The sequence below is a fragment of the Delphinapterus leucas genome, chromosome 14 (genome assembly GCF_059928025.1).
Source record: "Delphinapterus leucas isolate spDelLeu-1000000601 "Yukka" chromosome 14, BTC_Dleu_Yukka2, whole genome shotgun sequence".
Classification (NCBI taxonomy): domain Eukaryota; kingdom Metazoa; phylum Chordata; class Mammalia; order Artiodactyla; family Monodontidae; genus Delphinapterus; species Delphinapterus leucas.
The window spans coordinates 12730171-12756265 of record NC_143142.1 but is presented as its reverse complement, the minus strand read 5'-3'; the positions used below and the strand labels follow the sequence as shown (position 1 = coordinate 12756265).

General features: G+C 38.2%; 1 protein-coding gene across 8 annotated transcripts in view; it reads right to left on the bottom strand.

Moving 5' to 3' along the window:
* The window catches only part of MED13L (mediator complex subunit 13L), a 297294-nt gene that overhangs the window by 183414 nt on the left and 87785 nt on the right, over positions 1–26095 (bottom strand). The gene's annotated exons all lie outside the window — the stretch shown is intronic.

Genomic DNA, 26095 nt, shown 5'->3' with positions numbered 1-26095 from the left:
TTTGCTTACCCCACAGGTACTAACTTGCTGCTCTTCAAGCATAATCTCTGATCCTATCCATGTCATTCTTTTCCCATCAGTAATGTGTGCCAAGGCAGTGTGAACATGCGCATCAAGAAAAAAAAATTAAATCGTTCCTCCCCACAGTTTTACCTTTATTACTTCAGATTGCCATAAAAAAGTATTCAACACTCTCAGATCATTCACTCATGAGCTGAACCCACCTGTCTATAAACAAGTCAATTTACTCAACCAAAATCCTATGTATACAAAAGGAAAAAATCCAACAACAAAAAGGAGACTTAGGGCTTCCCTGGTGGCGCAACGGTTGGGAGTCCGCCTGACGATGCAGGGGACGTGGGTTCGTGCCCCAGTCCGGGAGGATGCCACATGCCGCAAAGCGGCTGGGCCCGTGAGCCATGGCCACTGGGCCAGCGCGTATGGAGCCTGTGCTCCGCAACGGGACAGGCCACAGCAGTGAGAGGCCCGCGTACAGGAAACAAAAAAAAAAAGGAGACTTAAGGGACTTCCCGAGTGGCACCGTGGTTAAGAATCTGCCTGCCAATGCAAGGGACAAGGGTTCGATCCCTGGTCTGGGAAGTGCCCACATGCCAAGCAACTAAGCCCGTGCACCACTACTACTGACCCGGTGCTCTAGAGCCCGCAAGCCACAACTACTGAGCCTGCGCGCCACAGCTACCGAAGGCCACACACCTAGAGCCCATGCTCCGCAACAAGAGAAGCCACCGCAATGATAAGTGTGCGCACCGCAACTAAGATAGCCCCGCTCACTACAACTAGAGAAAGCCCATGCACAGCAACGAAGACCCAAGCAGCCAAAAATAAATTAAATAAATAAATTTATTAAGAAAACAAAAAGGAGACTTAGGAACAGAGCAATAAAATATGAAGGAGAAACACTTATTGTTTATTTAAAACAGAAGCTGTGGGCTTCCCTGGTGGCGCAGTGGTTGAGAGTCCACCTACCGATGCAGGGGACACAGATTCATGCCCCGGTCCTGGAAGATCCCACATGCCGCGGAGCGGCTGGGCCCGTGAGCCATGGCCGCTGAGCCTGCGCGTCCGGAGCCTGTGCTCCGCAACGGGAGAGGCCACAACAGTGAGAGGCCCGCGTACCGAAAAAAAAAAAAATAATAATAATAAAATAAATAAAAATAAAATAAAGTAAAACAGAAGCTGCTGCAGCTGCAAGGAACCTCTTCTGTAATGAGTCCCTACATCTTTTTTTTAACAGCTTTATTGGAGTATAATTGCTTTACAATGGTATGTTAGTTTCTGCTTTATAACAAAGTGAATCAGTTATACATATACATATGTTCCCATATCTCTTCCCTCTTGCATCTCCCTCCCTCCCACCCTCCCTATCCCACCCCTCTAGGTGGTCACAAATCACCGAGGTGATCTCCCTGTGCTATGCGGCTACTTCCCACTAGCTATCTATTTTACATTTGGTAGTGTATATATGTCCATGCCACTCTCTCACTTTGTCACAGCTTACCCTTCCCCCTCCCCATATCCTCAAGTCCATTCTCTAGTACGTCTGTTTTTTTATTCCCGTCTTGCCCCTAGGTTCTTCATGACCTTTTTTTTTTTCTTAGATTCCATATATATGTGTTAGCATACGGTATTTGTTTTTCTCTTTCTAACTTACTTCATTCTGTATGACAGACTCTAGGTCCATCCACCTCACTACAAATACCTCAATTTTGTTTCTTTTTATGGCTGAGTAATATGTATGTGCCACATCTTCTTTATCCATTCATCCGATGATGGACACTTAGGTTTCTTCCATGTCCTGGCTATTGTAAATAGAGCTGCAATGAACATTTTGGTACATGATTCTTTTTGAATTATGGTTTTCTCAGGGTATATGCCCAGTAGTGGGATTGCTGGGTCGTATGGTAGTTCTATTTTTAGTTTTTTAAGAAACCTCCATACTGTTCTCCATAGTGGCTGTATCAATTTACATTCCCACCAACAGTGCAAGAGGGTTCCCTTTTCTCCACACCCTCTCCAGCATTTATTGTTTGTATTGTATTGTTTGTACTTTTTGATGATGGCCGTCCTCCGGTGTGAGATGATATCTCATTGTAGTTTTGATTTGCATTTCTCTAATGATTAATGATGCTGAGCATTCTTTCATGTGTTTGTTGGCAATCTGTATATCTTCTTTGGAGAAATGTCTATTTAGGTCTTCTGCCCATCTTTGTATTGGGTTGTTTGTTTTTTTTGTTAGTGTTTGTTTTTTGTTATTTTTTTTTGCATGAGCTGCTTGTAAATGTTGGAGATTAATCCTTTGTCAGCTGCTTCATTTGCCAATATTTTCTCCCATTCTGAGGGTTGTCTTTTGGTCTTGTTTATGGTTTTCTTTGCTGTGCAAAAGCTTTTAAGTTTCATTAGGTCCCATTTGTTTATTTTTGTTTTTATTTCCATTTCTCTAGGAGGTGAGTCCCTAAATTTTAAAACAAACACTTTGAACAGACGGCTATTTGGCTAAAAAGGCTTCAGGCATTATCTCCCACTCTCACTCACATCTGCCAAAGAAGAGGACACTAGTTTTCTGCTACAGCTTCAGTATAGATATCACTGACAATATTACACTCAGGACCACAGATTAATGATAAATAACTGCTACCTACCATAATTTACATCTGTAAGAGTGTTGCTAGTTTCAAAGACAAAGCAAGAAGCAAAATTTAAAGCCTAGGTAAAGAATTAATGCCTTAAATGTAGGCTATAGCTAACACACAATTCAAAGACGACTCTGTACTAATAAATATTTCAAGTTATGGTCACTTTTAGTCATTTGTTTATATCAGAAGTTTACACTGCCAAAGTAATAACTAGCAGAAAGTATAGCTGGGGTCTTCCCTGGTGGCACAGTGGTTAAGAATCTGCCTGCCAATGCAGGGGACACGGGTTCGAGCCCTGGTCCGGGAAGATCCCACATGCCGCAGAGCAACTAGGCCTGTGCACCACAACTACTGAGCCAGCGCTCTAGAGCCCGTGAGCCACAACTACTGAAGCACGTGCACCTAGATCCCGTGCTCTGCAACATGAGAAGCCATCGCAATGAGAAGCCCGCGCACCGCAACAAAGAGTAGCCCCCCTCGCCACAACTAGAGAAAGCCCGTGCGCAGCAACGAAGACGCAACACAGCCAAAAATAAATAAATAAAATTTTTTTTTTTTTAAAAAATGGATCCCCTAAATGAAGGCAGATTAAACAACTGATTTTTTTTAAGTTGGGAAGATGCAGATTAGATGCAAGCCTGTTAAGGATGTAATACTTTATTATAAAAGTGTCATAATCAACAGCCCAGCATATATTACGTGTAACATTCATTTTTCCTTGTTAGAGTTATATTGACTTAACGTGGAGGTTTAATTTTTCCGCATAATATTTACACTTCTAAAAATCTCATTCTCTAAGTAAAGGCCATCACAAGTACTTCTTTTATGTAGAGGTCACTATGAAGTGTCAAGAGATCAATTCATCATATTACGTGTATTCCCTTATGACACAATTTACTAGAGAGACCCGAACACACAATGTCAAATAGTAACCATTTAAACTTAGCTACCTTAAAAAAGACTGCGCTACTGTCATGTAGATATCCCATTGTGTTCTTTCCTCACCTAGATTTTTATTTTCTTGACTTCCTTATTCATTATTGCTTCATTGTTAACATTTCCTTTTGATGTGTATTGATCATGCTAATAGCTATAATACTGCTTTTTGTGCCTGAAACGGACTGTATTTTGTAAAAATTCATATGAACTGACAAACAAGTTTGTTTAATGATGTTTATTCAAAGGAAGAACATTTTCTAAGACATTTTCACATTTAAAACATTCAAGATAAAATATATGTTAGATTTTTTTTAAAGCGTAACTCAGAGAATCTTTTAACACTTTATAACAAATTTACCACATGTAATTTTCATAGACCACCTAAGGCGTACCAAGTCTATCACCAACACCTGTTAAGCCAACCTAATCTTGTGCTACCCACCTGTCAGGAGTACAAAATAAAGAGCCTTATGTGACTGTAGTTCTCGAAGTTCAAAATGAAGAAATTGTTATTCCTATATATAAAATCCTAAATGTGACAAAGATTTAACTAAATTAGTCATGAGAACAAATAAGAGTACTAAACAGAAGGAACACACTTCTTTAACTGCTAGAATAGTACCTGGTGCTTAATAAACATTTTCTAAGTGAATCAACAAATAAATGGCACAAATCTTTGTGAAGAGAAGCTATTAGGCTCCTTCCCCACTTCTTCCCTGGACTCTAACCAGAAGGAAGGTGAGAAAACTAAACCTGTCTTACATAGCCTACAGAATCCAACTAATTCTACATGTACAACTATTTAATCCTGCCAGATACTTCTTGGAAGTCTCCCTGTTTTATAAACTACCATGATCCGAGATGCAAACTAAAATTAGAATCTTCTTCTTCAACATTCCTGAAAAGACAGTCTTCTGTTTAAACAATTCCAACAATGACTGTATGAGGGAGGAAAAAACAAGTGCCAGGCATATAATATAGACACTGAAATACTTCTTGAAAGAACATGATCCAAAATGGAAACCCTCCAGATGCTACAGACAAGGTCAGGGTGGGGAAAAAAACACCCTATGAAATGAAAGCCAATAAGAAGCATAAGCTGCCTAAAGGAGTCTTCAAAATGTGACAGAACTAAGTTGTCTGGTGAGTCAAATCAAAATGATCAGACTCTGGCCTTAGAAAAACATTACTAAAGTGTTAATATTATATACAATTGTTACAACTGTTACACTGAATCAGTTATGAGACAATGGGGCTTTGGGGAATATACATTTTTTAACGAATTTAAGGGCTTCCCTGGTGGCGCAGTGGTCAAGAATCCGCCTGCCAATGCAGGGGACACGGGTTCGAGCCCTGGTCCGGGAAGATCCCACATGCAACGACGCAACTAAGCCCGTGTGCCACGGCTACTGAGCCTGTGCTCTAGAGCCCGTAAGCCACAACTACTGAGCCTGCGTGCCACAACTAATGAAGCCTGCGCGCCTAGAGCCCGTGCTCCGCAACAAGAGAAGCCACCGCAATGAGAAGCCTGCACACTGCAACAAAGAGTAGCCCCTGCTCGCCGCAGGTAGAGAAAGCCCGCACACAGCAACAAAGACCCAATGCAGCCATAAATTAATTAATTAAAATATTAAAAAAAGAATAATTTAAAAGGAGTTTGTCCAGGGGCTTCCCTGGTGGCACAGTGGTTGAGAGTCTGCCTGCCAATGCAGGGGACACGGGTTCGAGCCCTGGTCTGGGAGGATCCCACATGCCGCGGAGCAACTGGGTCCGTGAGCCACAATTACTGAGCCTGCGCGTCTGGAGCTCGTGCTCCGCAACAAGAGAGGCCACGACATTGAGAGGCCCGCGCACCGCGATTAAAGGTGGCCCCCGCTCGCTGCAACTAGAGAAAGCCCTCGCACAGAAACGAAGACCCAACACAGCCAAAAATAAATTAATTAATTAAAGAAAACGAAAAAACAAAACACTCACTCACTTAAAAAAAAAAAAAAAAAAGGAGTTTGTCCGAAGCAGAAGCAATGGTAAACATACAGACACTGGACAGCAGAGAGGAGCTCACTACCATGGAGCACGAACACAGTATCAGGTTTCTCATAATCCAAGTAAAATGTCCCAGAAACATATCTAATTCCTTTGATCCCATGTTTGCCAAGCAACCCTTTAACACTGCTAGTTTAGTTTCCCAGCTACCAAGACACCATGAAAAAGAGATGTTGGAGAGCAACGAGGTTTCCTAATAAGTCCACTGTCAATTAACTAACAAGTATTGTGGATTATAAACCAACTTCTTTCTGAAAGTGTCTCAGGTACGCTTTTATGTATGCCTTAATAGAATATAACTAGATTGTCAATCTGCTTCTAAATGCAATACGTTTTAATATGTTGTCTTGGTTAAAGTTTACAAAGAAAATCTACCTCTACACAAATAGGTACCTGGAAAAGACAGGAGCATTTTTATAACACTTTCAGTTAACTGTGGTTACTATACCAAAGCTGATAAATGGTAGTTTCCAAAACATTAGTAGAATCTAAACACCTGTATCAATGAACTTTCCATAGTCTGTCACATTAAAATCCAACAGTTTGTCTTGCCCTCTGAATGGACCTTTTACCCATGCAAGATTTTGTAATATCATGCATTGATTGTTTGGAAGATACTCGTTCTGAGTTATGCAGATCTTCTATATGCTGACACATTTTACCTTACAATATAAAAATAAATCACATTTATTGTTATCACCAATGATCTCATCAGAAAAATCTTTAAGTATTGGGAACTTAACAACACACAGTAGCTGATACAAGTTTTTATTTTGGCCGCACTGGGTCTTCATTGCTGCGCTTGGGTTTTCTCCAGTTGTGTCGAGCGGGCGCTACTCTTCGTTGTGGTGCGCAGGCTTCTCACTGCGGTGGCCTCCCTCGTTGCGGAGCACAGGCTCTAGGTGCATGGGCCTCAAGAGTTGCGGCACGCGGGATCAGTAGTTGTGGCTCGCGGGCTCTAGAGCGCAGGCTCAGTAGTTGTGGCACACGGACTTACTTGCTCCGTGGCATGTGGGATCTTCCCAGACCAGGGATCGAACCTGTGTCCCCTGCACTGACAGGCGGACTCTCAACCACTGCGCCACCAGGGAAGTCCCTGATACAAGTTTTTAAAACCATAATTTTCACATTAAATCATGAATTTTATCATAAGCAACAAATACTGTCAGTCTTCCTTGACAAGCTCACTTCAAGTTCATTTTAGAGAAAATACCTGCACCTAAATCTGAGAAACTATAGTTTGTCAGTTGTTCTTTGAAAACCAAAAAAGTGGCTGGTTTAACACAACACTCAGATAATTGCACAAATGCTTTCCCTTGAGATAACCACCATATGCAGCAGAAGTGCTTTATGTATGTTTATACTTGCTAGTTTCTCTCACAGAATATTAAAAAGACATGTACTCAAGGGCAAGATTTAATAAAATTAATAATTTTTACATCTTGATCAATGACACTCTTAAATATAAGGTATTGTCTTCTGTGAATGTGTGACAGTGAAGAATAATACAATCACTACTACAGTTTGATACCTCTGCCTTGATTCATACTGAGGTACCAGCAGTTTTACCCACCATTGCTTTTGCACCATCAGCGCAAATGTCAACACAGTGAAAAAGGCAAATACTATAAAAACTGTTTTCAGTCCCTGAAAAGAGTCTAAAGGACTCCCTCTCACCCCTGTGACTGCAGACCATACTTGAAACTGATGGATTATATATCAACTTCTAAGGTTTCTTGAGCAAGCATCTAAAAAACATCCACTGGAAAGCCTTGTTAGAAATAGCCAAATGGCTTCTCTCCCAGAAATTTCTTTTAGCTGCAAAGATGGAAGCTCCCTACCTAGTGAGACAATGGATTCATATAGACCTCTAATAATTCTTATACCGAGCTAATCTGTAGTCCTGTAATTTACATCCACTTCTTATAGAATAACACAAAATAAGTTTCTGCCTACAGTGGAGACTATTTTATAGGTCTCCAAAAGACCAATATTTTTATTTTCCTCTCTAGGCTAAATATATCATTGTTATAACCATTCCCCATACGTCATGGTCCCCAGATTTAGCACCATCCCAACCACCCTTTCTGTCCTGTCATGGCTCCAGTTTTCAAAGTCCTTCTGTAAAATGAAGCTTTCTAAAATGAGCATCTAATTCCAGACATCTCTGATGAAGATAGAGAGCAGTGAAACTATTAAAGTACCCTGATCTGGACACAATGCTTATACCAAGACTGCCTATTAACTTCATTAGTCACATACCAAAACAGCAACAAGCTTTTTTTCACTCACAATACTGTTAAGCCCCATCTCCTCCTACTATACCTGTCAATCTGTGTTTTTAAAACGTCAATGCAGGGCTTCACCTTTATCCTTATTACATTTTACCCTGTCGATCAGATACACAGACCAAAGGTAATCTTTTGAAAATTCTCAACTTTATTATTATTTTTTAAATCGGCTTTAAGCAGATTTTACAAATATGACTTCTTTCTCATTATCCAAGACTTTTCCTGTTTTTGTTTCTAAATCAACAAGTGGTGAATAAGACAAAACCACAGGCAAAGCCCAGTGACATCAAACTGTGGAGTCTCCTTCTGGGCCACAAAAAACTCAATCAAGACCCACTTGGGTTTAAGTCCCCCTAACACATACCCCTAAATTTCATAGAAGTTAAAAGTCTATACAACTGCTTACCTCTAAGTCAATGACTCTAGAAAAGGACCGAAGAGCTCCTTTCTAAAATGAAAGACTCACATGTTTTCAGATGTAAAAAATTCAGTCAGATACCAGCATGTGATTTCCTCCCTTCAGCTTCAAAGAGAAAGGTTATAGCAAAGTGCTATTGTATTATTTCAGGTAGCCAGTTATGTCACTACCAAAGAGATCCTTTTTGCCATATATCCTAGACTAATAAACATTATCTGAAAGAACATCTTCCAGTTTCTATGCTCTAGAAATGAGAAACCTCCTGTTTTCTGTAAATGGCCACAGAAAATGAAAATACATTTTATAGAATTTAAGCCATTTTCTACTCCCTACTAGCTACTTTATCTGGAATGCTAAGCATCTACCCCCAAAGCTACAAAGCATACTAAAAAGGTTTGAAGTCAAAAAGTCCTAGAGCCCTAGCTTCACCACCTTAAAACTGGGTGACCGTGAGCCTTCACTTTGCATCTGTGTAACCCTGAATCTGTCCATTTATTGGAACCTCAGCAGACTCAGAAAATTTCATACATCATAGCATAACTGTAAAGAATAATAACTGAGATAACAAACATGAAGATGCCTCATAAACTGTCTAGCATTAAAGGCAAGTTCTCAACATACATGAGTTTCCATCCTTCTTGCCACAGTATCTTCCAAGGAGTAAGCATTCCCGCATTACAACATTGTGTTTCCTTCCAACCCACTTAAGGTAAAAACCAAGTATTATTCTGAGTTCCCGCAGAAGACAAAAGCTGTCACTCCCAGTCCAAGAGATAACAGGTTTCATACAGAGCATTACAGATTGAGATAAAATTGATCAGAAAATAGGCCCTGCTCATCTTTGGATATAGGTGCATGGCATACTAGAAGAGGAAGGAAGGAAGGAAGGAAGGGAGGGAGGGAGGGAGGGAGGGAGGGACAAGAAAAGAAAAGAAAAAAGAAAAGAAAAGAAAAGAAAAGGAAAGAAAAGAAAAGAAAAGGAAAGAAAAGAAAAAAGTTTGCCAAACTAGTGATCCTCAACCTAAAAAACTATCACCCATGGAAAAAAGTACAGATTTAAGAGTGAATTTTTTTCAATCAAAAGCACCCATCGCATGTTTTTGAAAACACAACGGTAAGACCCCAAAATAAAAATTTCAATGGCTAAATATAACTTGGCTAGGTATGGCACTGTAGGTGTTCTTCAAATATAATTATCACATACAACAATAAAACCACTATAAGCAAAGAGAACAACAAGATCAAGAAACTATGTCACCATGATCCAGAGACAAAGACATAGGACTGACTGTCTTATTTTAATACGGCAGGATATAGGGTAGTAAAGGAGATATTTTAAATATAGTATAATAAAACACATATATGCTATAATAAAAAGCACACATTCTTGTTTCTTTCTTCCCTTGCAAGCATGGCAAGACAATTCAATCAGAGATGTTTAACATACTACATTTCCTTTCCTCAACTGCCTGATAGTGTGTACATTTGTTAGATATCAAGATAAAGAAATATGAGATGCAGTGAAATCGGTAACTATTCCTAAATATTGGCCCAATGACTGACAAACAAAATGCCACATATTATTTCCATCTCACCAAATTAATAAAACTAAACATTTCAGTATCACACAATTTGCATCACAGGAATCAAAAGGAAAAAGGACTATCCATATAAAGGGTCAATTGAGAAAATAATCCCACACTATACTACATATGAGAAAGAGGAAAAATGGCAAAGCCAGGATAACCCAGTGCAAACACTGATATTAAATTTGAGAACATAACTCCATATTTGCAGGCAAAGGTTAACCAAAGTACTACACAATATAAACAGACAAGATAATAACCTAAAGAGATGAAGGTTTCTTACTGGCTAAGCAGAAAAAATTCCAGCTACAAGTATACAAACTAGAAAAAGTCACCACATAATAAAAAATGTAAGGCTTCTTACATAATTTATATACATTTTTATAGTTATTCATCTGTCTCCCCAATGTAATTCTTGTTCTCCCTGTGCCTAAGTACTTAGAAATATCACTCTGCCTTAAATCTCAGACACTTCACATGAAAATTTTTCAAGTATAATTAGTATAATCTTAAAATTTCATTTTACACTGATATTATTAATTTGGTACCCAACCACACTGTTCTTACTATATTTAATAGGCCTCTTTCATTATTGATTATCTCCCTGCATAGTTAATTTTGTGTTATTAAAAACACACCAAAAGATAAATCTGTCATGTGAAAAAAATTATTACATTAAAAGAGTACATTATAACATTTAGAAGAAAGCCAGTGTCAGAAAAAATATTTACTAACAGCAACTTAAATTTTATAAGATCAATTCTTTCACTGGAATTCCCAAGACAGAATTCTTAATATAGATCACAGAATTTTCAGAATTAATTCCACAGATCTGTGTTATATTTATGATGGCCAGATATTATAGTACTCTATGGTACTCAGACAAAAACTCTGATAACAGAATATTTTGTATTGAAATATTTGCAGAAATTTAACTTTATACAATTTGACAAAAGATCCTAATTTCTGCATAGTTAGGAAGACCTAGAGTCCTAAGGACTTGCAGAGCTAATTGTTCTTTGAGACTAACCTGCAAAGCTATATGTAATAAATAATCCTGAAAATTAAAGTCAAATTTAGAGCTAAACTCAACTATGTAACTATGGAAAGCTATGCAGTCATTTGAAAGAAAAAATATTAATTTCCCTACTCACGTTACACAAACAGAAGATGAATATACTTTTATTGATAGCAAAATAACCCTGTGATACATTTATACCATTCTTAATAACCCACTTACCTTGTCTTCACCTCTTAGTAAAGAATAACATCCTTCCTGACTGACCACCTATTAGCCTCTTGACAAAGGAGTGTCTTAATCAACCTTGTAGCACCCAGGACGTATTAGGAATTCCAAATTTTTTCTTGATGACTTTTCACTCCTAAAATATTCTGATTACTTAGCAGTTTGAAATGAGAAAGAGATCTAACTCATCTTTTTATTAAGTGGGTTCTGAATTAATATAAAGAACTTACTAGAGACTACACAGTTTTGCTGTTAGCAAAGCAATCTGTATTGGAATGAATTTTTGTGAAGTGAATTAATATTCTGCACTGCCCATTTTAAAGTATACTTATTTTCTCCACAGAATTTTCACTTTAAAAATACATACATATATGTTTGTATAAAACAAAAGTAAAAGGGGAATACTGAAAGCAGAACACAGTTGTCCAAACTGGAAAGGTAATGAGTAATTATGGTTATGCTTCTTAAGACTAGACAGAGTTGTTTAAGAAGTCCTTCCAATAAAGACTTAAAATCTCCAATTTACTTATGTGTGTATATGTACACAATTTTTAAAAAAGAGAATATTTGGGGGACTTCCCTGGTGGTCCAGTGGTTAAGAGTCCACCTTCTGGTGCAGGGGGCGTGGGTTCAATCCCTGGTCAGGGAACTAAGATCCCACATGCTGCGGGCCAACTAAGCCCGCACGCCACAACTACAGAGCCCACGCACTCTGGAGCTCGTGTGCTGCAACTAAGACCCAACACAAGCCAAAAATAAATAAATAAATATTAAAAGAGAGAGAGAGAGAGAATATTTTTGTGTCAAGAAGTAGTACAGATTATCTCCTTTTTTAAAACTCATACTGCAATATAGAATATAAAACTCGTTTTGCCTGTATTTAAACTCAGAGAAACTGTGGACACAGATAAAAAATAACGTTGTCTATATGGGTTAAAGATAACTGAGAAGGCTTCTCAAGGTCAAACACTGGTGTCAAGTAATGGGGACAATCATGTACCTGAGCAGGAAACAAACTGTTTTTAAAATGCTACAGGAAGGACTTCCCTGGTGGCGCAGTGGTTAAGAATCCGCCTGCCAATGCAGGGGACACGGGTTTGAGCCCTGGTCCAGGAAGATACCACATGCCGTGGAGCAACTAAGCCCGTGCACCACAACTACCTAGCCTGTGCTCTAGAGCCTGCAAGCCACAATTACTGAGCCCACATGCCACAACTACTGAAACCCATGCGCCTAGAGCCCACATGGGCTGACCCATGTCAGCTGACCATGGCAGGCTGAAGTGCTACTGGGACCGTATCTTGACCAACCAACATAAATTTCTAAAATGCCAGTGTTTTCAGTGTCAACTATCATAGAACAAAGACAAAGCTAAAGAAATATTCACCTGCCTGCCACTTCCTCTCATGACCTCACTTCCAACTTCAATAAGGAACAACAAGAGAAGCTGCCACAATGAGAAGCCTGCGCACCACAACGAAAAGTAACTCACCCTGGTCACAACTAGAGAAAGCCCGCGTGCAGCAATGAAGACCCAACGCAGCCAAAAATTAAATAAATAAATTGATTTAAAAACAAATGCTACAGGAGAGTAGACTGGAAGAAGGAAAAGGGAGAAGGGAAGAGAAACTAAAGAGATTCAGGGCAAAATCTTGAAGTACAACTATAGATGATATGGCCATTCTCCATGGAACAGTCCCTCATTACAGAATTAGTAGCTGTTTACCCAGCTACCACCATCTATATTCTGAATCTAGAAGCATATCTATTAAAAGGAATTTAAGTAACTACTTGAAAGGGTTATTGTAAAAGATTCCAATGACATACCAGTAAGCACCAGTTAAGATGCTGGTCACATCTCATAACTGTCAACATTCTTTATTTGAGTGTCTCTATAATCTAAGTGACTTACTTCATGGCTTTTTCCATTCCAAACTGCTAACAGGAGCAACTGTAAGGATTTCACCTCAGTCTCTGTGGCTTGGCCATACTGCCTTGGTCATAAATCCCCAACCTAGTGCTGTTTACAACAGAAGACTCTTTATTACTATTATTGCCTATCTGTGCAATGGAGCTCAAGAAAGTGGAGAAGAAAGAAAGCCAAGAAAGTGAGGCTCAACAGAAGGCAAGAATTGAAATATTTTCTGGATAGAACAAATGGTTAGATGTGCCCGAAGTCAAGTCAAAAAGAATGAGAACTTTATTTTTTAATAAGTCCACCGGATATACACAGAAAAATATGACTTGTTGAATAAGTCTATAAAGATTACAGCTGACCATGGCAGGCTGAAGTGCTACTGGGACCGTATCTTGACCAACCAACATAAATTTCTAAAATGCCAGTGTTTCAGTGTCAACTATCATAGAACAAAGACGAAGCTAAAGAAATATTCACCTGCCTGCCACTTCCTCTCATGACCTCACTTCCAACTTCAATAAGGAAAGTAATTGGAAAATAATCTCCTCAGACTCAGAACTCCACATCTACCCAAACACCAGAACCTTGGTCTCTCTTCTATTACCATAAATCACTGGTACTCAACATGGGGCAATTTGGACCTCTAAGGTCAAAGTTTTTGATTGTCAAGACAGTGCACAGGACAACCCCCCAAAGAAAGAATTATCTAGCCCAAAATGTCAACAGTGTCAAGGCTGAGAAACCCTGGTACAAATGAATTATCCATGCTGCTAGCTAAAGCAAGTCCCTAAGAGGATGCACTAGATCCCATTCCCCTCAACTACCACAAGACACTGGTCCAACGATTCTAACCATCACTATTATATCAAGTTGTGTGCAATAAAAGGCAGAATCTTAATTCAGGGGATCCAATTGAATTTTATTTAAAGTAATATATATTTTAAGCTATCTACAGTACTAATCAAACCTAAGGGGCTAATCAAAACTATAACTGTAATTATATAGCAGTTCCTCCTTACTATATAATTACATTGTTTGTATGTGGAAGAAACTTCTAAAGAACTTGGAAAGAAGCTCTTTGTTAAATAGAAACAAGTCTTGAAATTTTTATCTAAATACATCATTTATGAACTTTTTTTTTTTAAAAAGTACAATCTAACTTTTAAAAAAATTCTCATTCAAGCATTTGGTCTTCTGTTTGAGATTATACATGACATCAGCTAAACCTAAATTTCCTTTGCACATCATCCAACTGGAATCTGGCACCAGCAATTTAGACAACAAGAATACAAAACACTCTCTCATGTCATCACAAATTACACTGTAAAACAATCATTTCTTTTAAGTAAATCAAAGTTTTAACTAAAATAATGTTTGTGAGATGGAAAAAAAGGGGGAAAAGAGTGTATTTCTACAGATTACGCCTTTAAAAAAATTGGAACACTAGAAGAATCTCAAAACAAACTTTTTTTTGGGGGGGGGAAATTAACACACTCTTACTACCAATGCTAAGACCTAAAGTCATATTTCAAATTGGTATTACTACAGTGAACTTCAGGCAACTGGAAAACTCTGTGGAGTTCATAACCCACAGGTCCCACCACCTTTCACGTCCCTCACTCTCATGCTTTCTCCTAGTTTAAATTCCATAGTTGCTCATTATAGTCACTCCTGTGCATAAACCTTCATCTACCTTGGCCCTCTCTCATTTCCTTGTATACTCTGACAAAAACTCTATTTAAATCCAACTCCCCAACTAATCAGTGCCTCAACCTGTACAGTTGAATGTGACTACAAAACCACAAAGTGGTCATAGTGTAAATTCAAAACCACAACTAAAGTGGGCTCTTGCCATCATGCAGGGAATTAAATCACCTTTCCCTAGGCCCTTCACTTTACTGCTCTCCTAGAAGACTAACCCTTTTCTTCTTTACCCTCCACAAACCTCTGACACCTCTTCCTCTGTCTTTGCTCTCAAGTGATGACCTTGCTTCCTTTTTCAATGACACTTAAAAACCACTGAAAGAGAAATTCCACATTCCACATCTACCACCTACCTGCATCCGCACTCATCAACTCTGTCTTCTCTCTTATTACTACACATATGTCCTTGCTCTTATCTAAAGCCAACCTCTCAGTTCTGCACTTTCCCCCATTTCCTATGGCTTACTGAGGAACACTGCTCCAGCAAATTCTACCTATCACCCTCTGGCACTGTCAATTTCTCATTCTCTACTGTATCATTCCCAACATATAAAACAAGTAAAGAAAAGAAGGGAGAAGTAGAGACACAGATACCTTCTCATAAACGCAGAGATCCACAAAACACAACGTGGGAAGCAATGGACTCCAAACAACAAACATCACATGATTACTCTCCCCACTGGGAAATCTTGGTCACTATTCAAGGACCGCCCCCTTTATAAAGTGCCCTCCCCCTTAAAGTTCCTGCAGGGCACTATCAGAGCACTTTGATCACCCTGCTAACACACTGCTCTTCAAGTACTGCACAAAGATACATATGTTTACCCCCCTCTTGAGATTTTAAGTTCCCTGATGTGTGTGAATGTTCATCAAAGGAAGAAATGAATGAATTTTTGCATATATTTCCTGTAGTTTACAAATTTGAAAAAACATGACCAAAAATCTCTTGAGAGAAAAGCTGATTTAAATAAATGTATTGTAAGTACCTTTTAAAAGGATCAGAGAACACTGTGAACTTAATGCGAATCCACAAGTGACAAGAGTTTATAACAGATACTTGCTTGGGTGTAAATACTGGCAAATAAATTCGCAGTGGTTAAAGAAGCTGTGCAGATTTTGACAGTGCTAAAACTTCTGAGATTTTCACAAACCCTGCTGTGGGCAATTAAATATTTTAACACAGTTCTTAAATGAAACATCACCTATGAGCAACTTTTCACTGATACTTAAAGATCAGTGGGCTAAATTTTCAAATGCACATTTTAAAATCTCAATCTCTAAAACTGAGTTAATGCATAAACTAGTATTATAAAGCATACTAAATAAAATGACTAAGTACCACCAAGAAACACATTTGACTTTAAAATACCAAATTTCAAATTTCTGAACACCACCTTATAAATTCCTTAACTGCCAATTCCTAGCATTTATTAACAAATAGGTACTTTGGTACTAAGACCTTTAAGTCAATTCTGTAATACAAGCAAAACCACCGTTAAGGTGAAATGTCAACTTTCAACTATAAGATAAATATGTTCACAATCTCTGAAAGTTTATTTCTGTTTTAAAATTCATAGGAGTCATTAAACAAGATGGACTTAATTGATATTTATAGGACATTCCATCCAAAAACAACAGAATACACTTTCTTCTCAAGTGCTCATGGAACATTCTCCAGGATAGATCATACCTTGGGTCACAAATCAAGCCTTGGTAAATTTAAGAAAATTGAAATCGTATCAAGTATCTTTTCTGACCACAATGCTATGAGACTACATATCAATTGCAGGAAAAAATCTGTAAAAAATACAAACACATGGAGGCTAAACAATACACTACTTAATAACTAAGAGATCACTGAAGAAACCAAAGGGGAAATAAAAAAATGCCTATAAACAAATGACAATGAAAACACGACAACCCAAAACCTATGGATGCACCAAAAGCTGTCCTAAGAGGGAAGTTTATAGCAATACAATCAATCCTACCTTAAGAAACAAGAAACATCTCAAATAAACAACCTAACCTTACACCTAAAGCAACTAGAGAAAGAAGAACAAAAAAAAACCCCAAAGTTAGCAGAAGGAAAGAAATCATAAAGATCAGTTCAGAAATAAATGAAAGAAACTATAGCAAAGATCAATAAAACTAAAAGCTGGTTCTTTGAGAAGATTTAAAAAATTGATGAACCATTAGCCAGACTCATCAAGAAAAAAAGGGAGAAGACTCAAATCAACAGAATTAGAAATGAAAAAGGAGAACAACTGACACTGCAGAAATACAAAGGATGAGAGATTACTACAAGCAACTATATGCCAATAAAATGGACAACATGCAAGAAGTGGACAAATTCTTAGACATGCACAACCTCCCGAAACTGAACCAGGAAGAATCAGAAAATATGAACAGACCAATCACAAGCACTGAAATTGGAACTGTGGTTAAAAATCTTCCAACAAACAAAAGCTCAGTACCAGATGGCGTCACAGGCGAATTCTATCAAACATTCAGAGAAGAGCTAACACCTATCCTTCTCAAACTCTTCCAAAATATAGCAGAGGGAGGAACACTCCCAAACTCATTCCATGACGCCACCATCACCCTGATACCAAAACCAGACAAAGATGACACAAAGAAAGAAAACTACAGGCCAATATCACTGATGAGCATAGATGCAAAAATCCTCAACAAAATATTGGCAAACAGAATCCAACAGCACATTAAAAGGATCATACACCATGATCAAGTGGGGTTTATCCCAGGAATGCAAGGATTCTTCAATATACACAAATCAATCAATGTGATACACCACATTAATAAATTGAAGGAGAAAAACCATATGATCATCTCAATAGATGCAGAGAAAGCTTTTGACAAAATTCAACACCCATTTATGATAAAAAACCCTCCAGAAAGTAGGCATAGAGGGAACTTACCTCAACATAATAAAGGCCATATATGACAAACCCACAGCCAACATCGTCCTCAATGGTGAAATACTGAAACCATTTCCACTAAGATCAGGAACAAGACAAGGTTACCCACTCTCACCACTATTATTCAACATAGTTTTGGAAGTTTTAGCCACAGCAATCAGAGAAGAAAAAGAAATAAAAGGAATCCAAATCAGAAAAGAAGGAGGAAAGCTGTCACTGTATGCAGATGACATGATACTATACATAGAGAATCCTAAAGATGCTACCAGAAAACTACTAGAGCTAATCAATGAACTTGGTAAATTAGCAGGACACAAAATTAATGCACAGAAATCTCTTGTATTCCTATACACTAATGATGAAATATCTGAAAGTGAAATTAAGAAAACACTCCCGGGCTTCCCTGGCGGCGCAGTGGTTGAGAGTCTGCCTGCCGATGCAGGGGACACAGTTTCGTGCCCCGGTCCGGGAAGATCCCACATGCCGCGGAGAGGCTGGGCCCGTGAGCCATGGCCACTGAGCCTGAGTGTCCGGAGCCTGTGCTCCGCAACTGGAGAGGCCACAACAGTGAGAGGCCCGCGTAACGCAAAAAAAAAAAAAAAAAAACAGAAAACACTCCCACTTACCAACGAAAAGAATAAAATATCTAGGGATAAACCTACCTAAGGAGACAAAAGACCTGTATGCAGAAAATTATAAGATACTGATGAAAGAAATTAAAGATGATACAAATAGATGGAGAGATATGCCATGTTCTTGTATTGGAAGAATCAACATTGTGAAAATGACTATAATACCCAAAGCAATCTACAGATTCAATGCAATCCCTATCAAACTACCACTGGCATTTTTCACAGAACTAGAACAAAAAAATCTCACAGTTTGTATGGAAACACAAAAGACCCTGAATAGCCAAAGCAATCTTGAGAACGAAAAACGCAACTGGAGGAATCAGGCCCCCTTACTTCAGACTGTACTACAAAGCTACAGTAATCAAGACAGTATGGTACTGGCACAAAAACGGAAATATAAATCAATGGAACAGGATAGAAAGCCCAGAGATAAACCCATGCACATATGGTCAACTTATCTTTGATAAAGGAGGCAAGAATATACAGTGGAGAAAAGACAGCCTCTTCAATAAGTGGTGCTGGGAAAGCTGGACAGCTACATGTAAAAGAATGAAATTAGAACACTCCCTAATACCATACACAAAAATAAACTCAAAATGGATTAAAGACCTAAATGTAAGGCCAGACAGTATTAAACTCTTAGAGGAAAACATAGGCAGAACACTCCATGACATAAATCACAGCAAGATCCTTTCTGACCCACCTCCTAGAGAAATGGAAATAAAAACAAAAATAAACAAATGGGACCTAATGAAACTGCAAAGCTTTTGCACAGTAAAGAAAACCATAAACAAGACCAACAGACAACCCTCAGAATGGGAGAAAATATTTGCAAATGAAAAAGGATTAATCTCCAAAATTTACAAGCAGCTCATGCAGCTCAATATCATAAAAACAAACAACCCAATCCAAAAACGGGCAGAAGACCTAAATAGACATTTCTCCAAAGAAGATATACAGATTGCCAACAAACACACGAAAGAATGCTCAACATCATTAATCATTAGAGAAATGCAAATCAAAACTACAATGAGATATCATCTCACACCAGTCAGAATGGCCATCATCAAAAAGTCTACAAACAATAAATGCTGGAGAGGGTGTGGAGAAAAGGGAACTCTCTTGCACTGTTGGTGAGAATATAAATTGATACAGCCACTATGGAGAACAGTATGGAGGTTCCTTAAAAAACTAAAAATAGAACTACCATACGACCCAGCAATCCCACTACTGGGCATATACCCTAAGAAAACTGTAATTCAAAGAGTCATGTACCAAAATGTTCATTGCAGCTCTATGTACAATAGCCAGGACATGGAAGCAACCTAAGTGGCCAGCAACAGATTAACGGATAAAGAAGATGTGGCACATATATACAATGGAATATTTACTCAGCCATAAAAAGAAACGAAATTGAGTTATTTGTAGTGAGGTGGGTGGACCTAGAGTCTGTCATACAGAGTGAAGTAAGTTAGAAAGAGAAAAACAAATACCGTATGCTAACTCATATATATGAAATCTAAGAAGAAAAAAAAAAGGTCATGAAGAACCTAGGGGCAAGATGGGAATAAAGATGCGGACCTACTAAAGAATGGACTTGAGGATAATGGGGAGGGGGAAGGGTAAGGTGGGAGAAAGTGAGAGAGTGGCATGGACATATATACACTACCAAATGTAAAATAGATAGCTAGTGGAAAGCAGCCACATAGCACAGGGAGATCAGGCATAGCATAGGGAGATCAGCTCGGTGCTTTGTGACCACCTAGAGGGGTGGGATAGGCAGGGTGGGAGGGAGGGAGACGCAAGAGGGAAGAGATATGGGGATATATGTATAACTGATTCACTCTGTTATAAAGCAGAAACCAACACACCATTGTAAAGCAATTATACTCTAATAAAGATGTTAAAATATATAACATAAAAAAATAAAATAAAATAAAATTCATAGGAGTCAATGAAATTAAACAGCACTACTTTTTTAGTGTGATGGGAGGGGAATATCAACATTAGATTCTTTCCTAAATGGGTTATACATTCTCCCTGTGTAGAAAAAAGGAAGGGTGTGTGTGTGTGTGTGTATGTGTGTCTGTGTAAGTGTAAAGAAGATGAACAACAAAATAAAACAATAGATTCTTTGGAAAATAACTGAGAGAACTCTCAGAGGTTTGAACATTACACTGGGGGGAAACCAGAAAAGCTCCAAATAGTTTACAAACCACCATTCCAATTCCCCTTAAGTCTCATTTCAGGATTACTGCCTACAATCTAACCTCACTGTTGCCACTGCTTCAGTGTAAGTCCAAAGAACTGACTGAACAAACATGGGGTTTCAGCAAATGTACTCTTCATAAGTTACAGAGAACACAATGGAGAAGGCTATTCAATGTTCAGAAAGTCAGACCCCCTCTGGTAAGGCTGCCACAAACTTTAGTTAAATATTAAACTTTTATAGTAATTACAATCAATCTGAAGTAAATGTGGTGAACAATATTCTACTGCAATATTAAATAACAAAAACTAACAGAAGTAAATTAGCAATTAAAGAACATGGATGGTATGCAAAACAGAGTTTTTAAAAGTGCACAAATGGAAACTGAATACTTTCAGGAAATGTGGAGTTTGTATAACAAAGAGAGGGATGTTTTCAGCTAAGTGGCAACTAGCCAACGTCTCACTTTGAATCAAATCTGTGACTGAAATGAGGTTTTCCAGGAAGCAATAAGAATAATAAAACTGTAGGCTTCAAAGAAACCGAGCTTAAGAAAAAATTCTGTGGCAAATACTCAAAATATCAGTAAAGTAACAAAATCATTTTATCCAACCTCAAATATGAACAATTTCCGGAGACGTCGATTAAACCAGACCTCTGTTTAAGCTGCAGGTTTGAACTATCAATACTTTACTAATGTCAAATATTTTTTCTCTCCCTCTCTCTCTCTCTCTCTCTCTCTCACACACACACACACACACAATCAAAAGAAGTCACTATTTTGATTTAAATCACATATCTAAAAAACATTAACTATTCTTCACTTGAACTGGCGTTCTTGGTTTTACAAGAGAAATAAAAGTCATTCCTATTAAAGTTTCAGTACTACATAAGGCTTACTTGACAATCACTACCAAACATCTATGACCCATGCCTATTAGAAATAGTATTGTGTGTGGTAGTGGGATTTGAAACATTCAGGAATATCATCATAGTGTCTCCAGCGTTAGGGAATCACAAAAGGCCTAAGAGAAGCCAGCACACCCAAAAGATTTGTTTCAAATTATCAGCAGGAAGTTTTATCACCAAGAAATTTTAACATACAAATACCTTTATTCTTTTTTTTTTTAATATTTAGTTGGCTGCGCCAGGTCTTAGTTGCAGCATGCATGTGGGATCTAGTTCCCTCACCAGGGATTGAACCCGGATCCCCTGCATTAGGAGCACAGAGTCTTTAACTACTGGACCATCAGGGAAGTCCCCAAACATCTTTATTCCTGAAGTGTCTCATCTGGTAAAAATTCGTAACTGTTGAAAACTAGGATACAACTCAACCAAACTTTGAAAAACTACAGAATCTGTAGTCTCTTAAAAAGTAGTCAGTGGAAAGCAATGAATTGCTCTCACGTAATAACTTATGATAATCAACAGGATTGCTGATCATGACATTTAACATGTAGAGTTCAAAGTTCCTGAGCATACCAATCAAGCCCCTTGGTAATCTGGTCCCATCCTACCTTTTTGATCTACTTCCTATTACTCTGGCCCAGCCCACTTATTATAAAACTACCAAATTTTGTGACCACACACTTTTCTTTCTCTGTGCCTTTATTCACTGTATTCTCTTCTCCTGAAATAAATAAAACCTCTTCATTTCGGCATCTCATCATACCCCTCTTTCAGTACTTCCTCCTGCTCCTCCACAAAGCCTTCCAACTTCTCCCAAGCAGCAATAATCTCTTTTGAATTAGCATAGCATAGCCATAATTATTTCATAAACATCATTTTGTATACAACGTTATATTGAATATGTTTCTCTCTACTTGACTGAGTGTCCTGTGACCGAATCATACCTGCTGAATAAACAACATCAGTGAGCCATAAACCGCAAAGCCAGAAGAGATTAGATATCAGGTGTATAGAAAGAAGCAACGTCTTCCCACTCACTTGTATTTTAACTCCTGTTTAGCAGCTTTATTGCTTAGCAAATTGTGTTTTGAGGAATAATTTACATGGATGCAATAAGTTAAAAGCCGTAGAATATCTCACTTAATTGTCACAGAAATCTTAAATTAGGTATGTGAAATTGGCCCATTATACAGCTGAGGAAATTAAATCTTGTGATTAAGTAACCCATTTCAAGGTCACTATACCAAGAAAGTGGAAAAGCTGGTACTAGAGTCCAAGCTTTGTGATACTTGGTTTATTGCTTTGTTTCACCACACTACCCCACCTGTGGATAACCAATACAAAACTTAGCCTAGGGGCAGAGAGACTAAAGAGCAACCTTTATAGTCAGCTCTAGCTGTAAGAGTCCGCATACAATGTATCTATGATAGATTTTGTTGCTGTTGTTCCTCTAAACAGCAACCTAGAAAATGTGTTCCCAAGTCCACACTTCCAATTCAAAATTCTTACCCTAACTAACCTACCCATGTTTTCTGCTGCTCTCCCAAACAAACTTTCAGCTCCCAACAGCTGCTTACTGCTATGCCACATGCAGCATGTTTAGTAATACTCAATGCTTTGTGCTCAGGCTGCTAACACATTCCTATGTACACGTCCTAATTTTTTGTTTTCTCCAGGCAAACTTCCTTAATGCCTATTACCTACGAAATCACATTTCACATTTTATTATATGTGCTCTTAGTTCTCTGCAGAAGTCAGTATATAGTAATGGTTAAAACCAAAGACCAGAGCCAGATGCCCCTTCTCTTCCACTTATGTGTCCTCTAGGAGTTCTTAACTTATGCATGCCTCAATTTCCCCATTTATAAACAGGAAATCATAGTATAGTCCCTACCTCACAGTAATGATATCATGATAAAATGAGTTAATACCAAAAAAAAAAATGCTTTGGACTTCCCCGGTGGCACAGTGGTTAAGAATCCGCCTGCTAACGCAGGGGACACGAGTTCAATCCCTGGTCCAGGAAGATCCCACATGCCACCAAGCAACTCAGCCTGTGTGACACAACTACCGAAGCCCACATGCCACAACTACTGAAGCCCACGTGCCCAGAGCCCGTGCTCTGCAATGAGAAGCCACTGCAATGAGAAACCCGCGCACCACTGAAGAGTAGCCCCTGCTAGCCGCAACTAGAGAAATCCCGCACACAGCAACGAAGACCCAACGCAGCCAAAAATAAATTAATTTTTTAAAAATGCTTTGAACAATGCCCAACATGTAAATAATGCTCCAAAGTTAGCGCTATCATTGTCATTTCTTCCAGTACCATGGTTAGTTTTATCTCCTCAGAACTATTAAGTACCCCACAATGCTACACACATATTGTTTCATTTATAAGTTATATTTTAATAATATGCTTTTAAGTCTTTCCAAAAAAGTTCAATTTATCATGTTTTCTCTGAGATCTCTTTTGTTTAATAAGGCAAACCAGTACATGCTAAATGTTTATTTTTAATAATACAGAAAATATAACTATGCTAGTCATAGGGGATGAATAGAGGTGAATATCTGCTCCATTAAGTCTGGAATCTGTACTGATCCAACTGTTCCCTTCATTTAATCAAACACCATGCAGACTTTTAAGAGTTCCTTCCCACTTTAACAGCCAATTTCTCAGAGAAAGAGCAAATGCCTGCTAAAAGAATAATTCACAGGGCCTGGAGAGTACTGCCTTTTTTCTTTTTCTTTTTTAAGTTAAAAAAGGCTTTTCCTCTCAACAGAAATTAATGAAAAGCCTCTTGAACAAAGCAAGAAGATAAGGTTGATTTTTAGATACAATGTAAGTCCCTACAGAATTTCAGAGTGCCAACAATAGTGTCACTTTTCTCATTCATTGGATTTATTCCTGTTTTTTCAGGACTACAATAATCTGTGCAATGCTATTAACTCCTCACCAGTATTACATTTTACATAACATAATTAACAAATCATAAAAATCACTGTCGTATCACAGCTGCTATTAGTCCTGAAATGAAATTCTAAACATGAAGGAAAAAACTGTATTATGACTAATGAGACCAATTTTACATTTCTAAAACCGTATTTTTTTGAGTAGTTTGAGGATAGCTAAGTATTCATGTTTTTAAAAAGGCGGGGGAGGGGGGAATCTGTGCCCAGATTAAAGGATATATTATTCAAAGATCCTCAATTTTCAACAACTCTAAAAGGATAAGAATAGTCATGGAAATAGATAATGATTTGAGTTTAAATTTTATACAGCCAGCAAATGATACAGATGCCAAGAAGCAAAGTAAAACAGAAAGTAAGTCCCTATCTAGTAAAAAGGGAAACAATTCACTTACATTAATTTTTAATTAAGCATTTTATTTTGAGATAACTGTGTATTTACATGCAGTTGTAAGAAAAAAAACACTGAAAGATCTCATGTACCTTTTATCCAGTGTCCTCAATGCTAAGTACTTACAAAACCATAGTACAATATCACAACCAGGATACTGACATTGATACATCAAAATAGAGAACATTTCCATCACCACCAGGATCCTTCATGTTCCCTTTTCATAGCCATGCTAGCTTTACACCTCTCCCACCAGGACCTAAACTCCTGGAAACTACTTATCTGTTCTCTACGTGTATAATTAAGTCATTTCAAGAATGCTATATAAATGGAATCATAGAGTATGTAACCTGGGGTTTGCTTTTTCACTCAGCATAATTTTCTGGAGATTCATCCAGGTTGTTGTGTGTATCAGTTTACTCCTCATTATTAACCAGTAGTATTCCACTGTATGGCTGTATCTGAGTTTGTTTAACCTTTCACGTGTTGAAAGACATCTGCATTGTTTCCAATGTGGAACTTTTATGAATAAAGCAGCTATTTTGTTTATAGCTATACACATTAAAACTTGTTGTTTTTTTTTTGCGGTACATGGGCCTCTCACTGTTGTGGCCTCTCCCGTTGCGGAGCACAGGCTCCGGGCGCGCAGGCCCAGCGGCCATGGCTCACGTGCCCAGCCACTCCGCGGCATGTGGCGTCCTCCCGGACCGGGGCACAAACCCGTGTCCCCTGCGTCGGCAGGCGGACCCCCAACCACTGCGCCACCAGGGAAGCCCTAAGACTTGTTTTTATGTGAACATACATTTTCACATATCTGGGATAAATGCCCAGGAGTATAGTTACTGGGTTGTATGGTAGTTGTATGTTTAGTTTTTTAAGAAACCGCCCAACTGTTCTTCATAGTGGCTGTACCATTTTACAATCCCACCAGAAACGTATGTGATCATTTCTCCACATCCTCCCCAGGATTTGGTGTTGTCACTATTTTTCATTTTCGCCATTGTGATAGGTATGTAGTGATAACTGATTATAGTTTTAATTTAGATTTCCTGAATGGCTAATGATATTGAAAAGCTTTTAATATATATATTTGCCTGTGTATTTGTCTCTTCATGTCTTTTGGCCATTTTCTAAGTGAACTATTTGGCTTTTTACAACTGAGCTTTGAAGAAATATTTACATATTTTAGACACTAGATCTTTGTCAGATACAGGGTCTGCAAATACTTTCCCCCACTCTAGCTTTTAATCCT